Genomic DNA, 8,134 nt, shown 5'->3' on the forward strand with positions numbered 1-8,134 from the left:
CGTTTCATCGAACAAATCAGTTCGCACTTGAAACTCTCGATTTCTGGACATTTTAGTATGTCGCCTTCATATAAACGTGTACACTCACTCGTATCTGTTCTTCGGGCACCTAGTAATTGGGTGCTCGTATCCCAGTTCATTATTTACACATTTAACAGTCCCTTTCAACGTAGTAATGAAAAACAGACATCCCTGTAGTCTGTTCCTTGCTGAAATAACAATGCCTTTGCGGTCGCTTCTTGTTTCTTCGAATGAAGCAAAAATAACGAGTTGTAAGCGCGTAGGGAACCAACTTAGCACCAAACCCTATTGTTCATTTAGAATTGATGGCTCTGAATCACAGACAAACCTGACAATATACCCGCAGGAAGCTTTGCGAAGTTTTTTTTAGCATTATCGTCTTGGAATGTATAAAAGATGAGGACTAGTCTCCGCCTTGAAAAAGCGTGCGGTGCGTTCGACGACCAGCTGCAATGGCTGTAGTTGTGTGGGTACTAGTCCTGCTTCTGGCAGGTAATGCTACAGTTTTTTTAATCTTCTAAATCAGTATGACGTTTCTCTAGGCGGCCAGGGGCGCGCTGTTTTCAGGTAAACAATGGCGCCTAGCCAGTATTATTCTACTTAGTTCAGATATACGGTACTTTTTTTTTATCTGAATACCCCGGAAGCGTAGTTTCACACTTTGGTCTGCTAGCAACGCAATTAACTCCACGACGTGAGTCAATAATGGCGAGTTCCACGACGAAGGCATATTCAAAACTACATTCAATCTTAACCTTTTAAGCACCGCACTGTGAAGTAGTAACCAAAAAACTGAAATTGGTGTTGATAATTTGCATTGGTCTTCTAAATTACCGAGGATATAAAAAACAGCCGCGTTCAACCAGATTTAGTAGGTTTTTTCGCATGTTACATTTTTGGAACATTGCCGTTTCCCATACGAAAAATACAAATTTTGTCTGGAACAACTTTTATTGACTGTTAAATGGGGATTGCTTTCTCATGTTAACAGAAGAATAATTATTAGCGTCATACAAGGCCTTTCAAAAGTATAAATGTTTATAACAATGCTTGAGAAAATTTATTTTTTCATGCTACTTGCTGTAGGCCAGTGAACACTTCATAAGCCATGGTATGCTACAAAGCATTTCGTGTGCAGGCGTTTTTTGTACTGCTGACACTGGTTCATCGTGTTTTTCTTGCACTCAGCACACCTCCCCTGAGTTGCTGAGATGACGTAGTGGCCATCAGTTTTCCTATCCTCGCGTCTCGGATGAACCCGAGGTCCAGGCTGCACAGTGATTCTCTGCTTGAAGTGCAGCAAGGACATGACGACGTCCCGCAGAAATGGTATGTGCGTCATGGCGGCATCAGTTCCTTTGTGAAGCTCGCAATGAAGGAGCCATCCTGCGACGACAGCCATGTTCAGACCATTGCTGAAAAGGTTCCACCACCATTTTTTGCTTCGAAGTCTTGGCCGATAACTTCCGAGGAGGCGATCGAGAACATCTACTCCCCACATGCCCTCAGTGTATTTTTTTATCAAAATGGTTGAGGAATGTCTACCTTTTTGTTTGCCCGCCGTGAGAAGCGTTTTGCAGTTCCAAGAGGCTCATGGCCGGGGTGGTTTGAAGAAACTGTGACGACTGCATTGTCGTTCCACCTGCATGTGTAGACCACCCCCTCACAGTTGTAGTGGAAAGAACCTCTTTCCTCTCTTCCGACGTCTTTCAAGCTCTTTAGTGGACAACCACCGGTTCTTGTATCTCGTACAGCCCCCGTCGTTCGAATCCCCTGGTCAGCCAGTTTCGCAGCAGACCGTGCGAAGTGAAAAAGTTGTCAAAGTGGACTTCGTACTGTTCAGGGGCGGGCAGGACAGATGCCATATTGCTAACAACCCTCAGCCCAAGAGGTGCCTTCTCGTCCTTTTCGTTTCTCCCACCCTATATTTCCATTGCATAGGGGTACCCTTTCGAAGAGCACATCATCCATATCTTATACCCAATTCGAATAGGTTTACCGCGAATGAATATTTTGCACGAGTGGTGGCCATAATAGGGCACCATTGACTCGTCCATGCTGAGGCTTGCGTGGAACACTCCAAACTGGCGGAAACATTTGGAGAGTTCATCGTAAAACGGATGATTCTTGCCCATCTTTTCGCCTGCTTTCAACTGAGTGTTGTCCACTACATGAACAAACCTTTTCAGCTGTCGGAGCCTATTGCGGGCTATCACTGTCGCGACTAAATTTAGGCACACGAAGGTCTTCTGCGGTGCTCCAATACGAGTCCTCAGATGGAACGGAGTGATATCCGCTCAAAAGTAAGAGACCGAAAAACTGACCTATGTCCGCTCCTGTGGCGTCAACCTCCTCCCTCTTTTGGAATGCGTACCTTGCAGTCAGTTCAGCCAGTGAACGAAGATATTCTGGAGAAATAATTTTGCTGAACAGCATAAATGGGCTCATGTCTGCTAGCTCAGGAAATGCCTCTAGCAACAACAGAGGGTTCTCTCTGGGCAGTGTTTTGTCGAACGTAGCAGGGTTACCCCATACTGCGCTAAGGGAGTGCTTTGGGGTTTTTGTTTTTCCAGCCTTGTTTGAAGACTTGCGCCCTTTTCCTGCAGTCGACTGCCTCCGCGCTGGTTTCTTTCGTTGTGGCTCAGGACTCGAACATGCAGTAGGGGAATCAACGTCTTCATCGCAGCACTGCATAATTTCAACGTGCCCGCAAACATTATCGGGAACAACTTCGGAAAAGTCATTCTCGTTGACGTGCTCCTCGTCAGTAATATTGCCATCTTCATCAGGCGGCAATTGGCATATAGACGCACTTTCGCGTTCATCATCGGGAAGGCTGAAGAAAAGGTCACTTGCAGCCTACAGTCTGAGGAAGCGTTGTGCCATGACCTACAACGAGAGTTATTGCGTTGAGAAGTATAGAACTACAATATAAAACTAGCCGCGAAGTCGTTTTATACTTACATTCAGAAGGCTACTCGGCTATGCGCTGCCGTTGAACGCTGCTCCTGCCACGTGCCACGCCAGAACGCCTTATGTCAAAATAATGTCAAGGAAAGATAGTGTTCAAGTTTGTGCCAAACGCACCTAGAGGGCGCCATAAACATGCCGAAAAAGAAAAAAAGAAGGCGAAATGCATGCGCGAGTCTACACTACTTTTGACAACGTAAAACGCCAGTGTTCAAAAAATGGAACATTCGCATAAAACTCTAAAAACTGATAAATAGAGTGCCGTTATTATTTTTTCTTCTTTTACCCAGTAACACCTAACTATATGCCGATATTTAGGTTCTGCTTTGCTCATTGCAACATTCCATTCTTCCTGCGAAATAATTCAACAAACGTATGGCGCTGAAGGAACGCAAAATATGCCTGTGTGTGAGCGCTTATCAAAAGCTACTAAATAGGTTGATAATAAAAATTAAAATTGCTATGTTTTCTACAAGTATCAGTGAGTATGCGACAACAAAAAGAAAGAAACTGCGATAGATGGGGAAGAAAATAAAAATCAGGTTTCGTATGCTTCACTTTTGGAACATTGGCAAGTAGAACTTTAAAAGCATGACCATCAGTCTTCTTAATGTTGACCTTGGAGTGCGATCTTAGCCTCACAGAACCTAAACATAATTCCACAAACAAACAAAAAATGCAATGACTTATTTCTCCTTGATATCTGGCTATGGTGAGTACATTCGTAAAAAAAAGCAACCAATGAATGTTAGTAGAATGAACGTTATTTTGTATAGAAATATTTACTTGTAGGTCGGTTAATCAACTACTCGCAACTGAAACTCGTTTTAGGATATCAAAAACGCTAGCTATGGGCTTTGCACCCGCCGTGGTTGCTCAGTGGCTATGGTGTTGGGCTGCTGAGCACGAGGTCGCGGGATCGAATCCCGGCCGCGGCGGCCGCATTTCGATGGGGGCGAAATGCGAAAACACCCGTGTACTTAGATTTAGGTGCACGTTAAAGAACCCCAGGTGGTCGAAATTTCCGGAGTCCTCCACTACGGCATGCATCATAATTAGAAAATGGTTTTGGCACGTGAAACCCCATGATAACAATAGAAAAAGTTATGGGCTTTGCGTGAAGTATCCCATGATTAAATTAGACTTAGAGATATTAAAACGTACGTTTCAAAAATGGTATACGTCGAGTCTTGCTGGCATATTTCAGCTTTTCATGTAGTGTTTACGCATGATCTGCCTTTCCTGAAGCACAATACCTTGATCTCGATGATGATGACCCTCAAACATGGCACGTACCCGTAATGAGGGATGAAATAAGAATTGGGTGGTTGGTCGAAAAACAATAAAAGCATTATATGGATGTTATCTGCTGTAGGAATCAGTTTAAGAGAAGCTTTCATTGGTGCTTGTGAGAAACGCTGTCCTCGTTTAGCGACTGTTTGAAAGTATGCACCACTTGACGAAGTTGAGACACGTTTTCAGGGCCAAACGTCTCTTTCATCCTAAACTTGTGGCGCTCAAAGAGCTGAATACACGTTCGATAAAAACTATCCTATCGTCCAGTGTGTGCAGTAACACACACTGGGCACACACACAAAGCGGAGTAATTGTTTGCAGCCGTGAAAGACACGGTCCCTTGCCCCCTTCATCATTACAAAAACTTCATCCTTACAAATTTTTCCATTTTATTGGTTTCGCAAGTTACAGCTATACTTGCACTTTTCGCCATGCAACGAGGACACCAGCCGATGGCAGCGACATATAGGAAATGTCTTCGTTCTGTAGGCTATCGAACGTAAGCCAGTGTTCGCCACCGGGCATGACTAACGTTGGTGAGCGGCACGCAAGGTTCAGTTGAACACTCCATTGGTGAGCATTAGTACCGTGGCGCTGTAGTATACGCAAGACGGCTGCCAGATATTTCTAGCCAGTGGCACTTGTTGAGAGCCCACAAGGTGCTCCAGAGGCTGCCTTTTCTGTGCTCGGGGCAGTGGTGACGTAGTATGTTTTAGAACAAGCATTCAAAGTCAGGCCATGATGGCCGAATCAATATTGGTTCCCTCTGTACCTAAGACCACGTATAGCTGTACTTAAATTGGTTACTTTGTTCCTCTGAGTGGGCCGCTCGCTATCTGTTCAGCCAAAAGCTAACATGCCTAATGGACTACCTTCCGCACCCAGGCTTTATGGCAAGCTCCGAAGCGAAACCGGGTGTGAGGCCATGTAAGTATACGAAAATAAGTATGTTTTTCTTGTCTTTGGTGAAGGGCTCAAAAAGAGGTGTGCGCGTACGCTCTCGGCACAACGCTTACGAGCTGTGGCTAAGGGAATGCCATCCTTTCACTCGGCCGTGCGCCCTCCTACAAAATATCACGCAGGTCTCTGCTCACGCAACTACCGAATGTCAATGGGCTGATCTTATTTGACGTATTGTGTTTTATCCAAGAGGTTCAGTAATCGTAATGGTTGATCAATTTAACAGATGGAAGAGAGGAATTTGAAGAGAATCTCGAAGTGCGGGAGCATTGTGCAGCATGCTTTCCTATTGTGTTTTTTGGATACGAGTAGTGCCACAGATGGGGTCGTGCCAATACGACAAATTTCTCGTAAATAATTCATCACATGATGTCCGGTGTGTTGTTTACAAATTTGCAGGGAATGTTCAGAAAGCACGAATGTTCTTGGGCAGCTAACATTTTGGTGGGCCACTTATCGTCAAGGACTGTTCTTGTATGATGGACCTTTCCTATCAAGGCTTGTTAATGTTTACAAAGCAACTTTTTTTGTATATGTGAGGAGTTTCTAATTTTAACCTAAAACTAAATTTATCTTTCTCAGCATCGTACTCATTTTTGTTGTTACTGCTTTTTTATTACCTAAGAGGTTAAATTTTAAGGCGCTATTAGCTATTAATAGTCCTGTGAAACAAATATACTTCGTTGAATTCAGAATATTTCTATTCCTACACACGTCTTTGTACCTATAAATACCGAACAAAAATATACCTTCTGGCATTTAATTTTTTAAAACTATGGTATAAATGGAGAACAAAAGGGAAAAAATATATTCAGAGAGAACTACGCAACCTTGAGCAGTTCCAAATCACAAATATCAAGCAACTTTGATGGCAGAGACTGTAATCATAACAGGTTGCTTCTCGGCCGACAGCACCTCGCAAGGATGCTTCAGGTTGCTTTATGCGTGGATTCGAAAGTCACGGACGCATTCTGCTTCTATATTCCCGATCAGTCAAATCTTGTGTTTTGTGGTTGTAGATAATGAGGTCATCGCGCACGGGTACCTTCGCTAGCATGCCAATTTTGCTATATGGCACCCTTCCAAGGCGCGTTCCTTTATCTGTGGCATTTATTTCTGTTCATATTAAAGGAAGCATTGCTCGTGCACTATGGGACAAAAAATAAGTCTAACGCAAAGGCCTTATGCCCAATCTTGTATGATTGCATTATGCATTAATGACGCGACGGAAATTGCTACCGACGCGTGTTACCATGCTAGCAGACCGTATGCAAGCATCAAATGCAATGTTTATTTATTGTTACCTTTTTATGCATGCATTTCATTTGCTCAGACACTGCCTAGCCTACCACAGATGTTAATGTAAGAACATTTGACTTTGTTTGGCCCTTTTTTTCGATGCCTGCTACAACTTTTTGTCCATTCCGGAAAGCCATTTTTCTGTCTTCCACCACAGATCCAGTTAAGAAATATTCCGAACACAACGGTGTCGAATAGAAAGGAAACTGGGGTAACCGATATCCTAGTTAATGTTAATTGGAAGAAATGTAGTCAGTCAGCAAGCGTAGGGCCGAGAAATAGGCGGTGGGTATGAAATTAAGAGGCCTAAAGGCGCGTCAGCTGGCACAACACAGCGGTAATTGGAGTTCACTGGGAGAGGCCTTCGTTCTGCAGTGAACATAAAGAGGCTGCTTCGTCTGATAATCTTTTCTTCTCAGAAGCCATACGTAGCTAAGAGCTGTGTGCGCGATGAAAATCGCAGTTGGTTGAAATGAGCTCAGCAATGCTGCCACTACAGTTTCCCCAACTATAGTTGAGATATTTCTTAGATTTAAAGTATGTCAAAGATGGCATTATGTGGCATAACAATTTCGGTTTGTAAGCTTTATTTCTCGACTCGTTCGCGTAGACCGACCGCTTCTCTTTTCAGTGAAGCACCGTATGTTTTCTGCTTAGCTAATATAGGAACGAAACACCTGCATCACAGGTCCTGCCTACTAATTTCTCAACAACCGTTTTCACATCATGTTGTAGGAATATTATCGCTAACCTCAACGGCAGGTTTGCACTTGCGCGCGTTATACGTGCGTATATGAAATCAGCTCAGACGTGATGCATTAGCAAAATGCTTGTCTGTGCATCAACATTACCGCTCTATTTATACACTATTTCTAGGTTTGCGTGATAAAGTCTGGTGAACTAACCCTTAATCTAAAGCAGCAAAACTGTTATTTCGCCAGCAAAACCACAAGTAAAAGCTGTACAGCACTGCAAACGCTTTCTAACAGCGTTCGTTTGCGAGGACAACATAATATGCTCTGAATTCACTTTTTTGCCCCACTCTGAAAACGGTGAGCCAATGCTCTCGTAGACGTCTCCGACGAAAACTATAACCTGCCATTTTTAGCACAACCACGTCCCATGTATATTCATAACCTCACTCACCATGCTGAGCCTTTCATTTACTTTCATGCTCCCACTCTGCGCCGACCAGATCACTTTCCATGGATTTGTCCAAGAAACGACTACAAATGCCAACAGCGCTGCGTCGCCAAGCACTTCAATGCAGGATTCTGCGCTGGACAACAGTGCATATGCAAAAACTGATAGTCACGGGACCCCGGCACATTGATGTTGAGCATTCACACAATAAATCGGTTGAGAGCTGAGTATGTATACTCACCGAAGAAACTTGGTTTTGTCTGGTTTGTCTCCTTCATCCAACGTACTTCATCTAAAGGGCATCTTCCCTTTAGACTTATCTATAACTCTAGTAATTTTTGGTACTACCGGTAAGTAAACCATCAGTGTATACTTTTTTGAATGGACGCCTCAACGAGAAATTGGGGAGCTCCTAAGCCCACACTTGACTGTGTAGCGTAGGTGG

At 43.7% G+C, this 8,134-nt stretch overlaps 1 long non-coding RNA gene across 1 annotated transcript; it reads left to right on the forward strand.

The window, feature by feature from the left end:
- Nucleotides 1-451: 451 nt before the first annotated feature.
- On the forward strand, nucleotides 452-7,901 carry LOC135915875 (uncharacterized). Its single transcript, XR_010568773.2, has 3 exons — nucleotides 452-513; nucleotides 5,173-5,214; nucleotides 7,742-7,901. It is a non-coding gene; the product is annotated as an uncharacterized lncRNA (long non-coding RNA).
- The last annotated feature ends 233 nt before the right edge of the window (nucleotides 7,902-8,134 follow it).

Source organism: Dermacentor albipictus, unplaced genomic scaffold (assembly GCF_038994185.2).
Source record: "Dermacentor albipictus isolate Rhodes 1998 colony unplaced genomic scaffold, USDA_Dalb.pri_finalv2 scaffold_13, whole genome shotgun sequence".
Lineage (NCBI taxonomy): Eukaryota > Metazoa > Arthropoda > Arachnida > Ixodida > Ixodidae > Dermacentor > Dermacentor albipictus.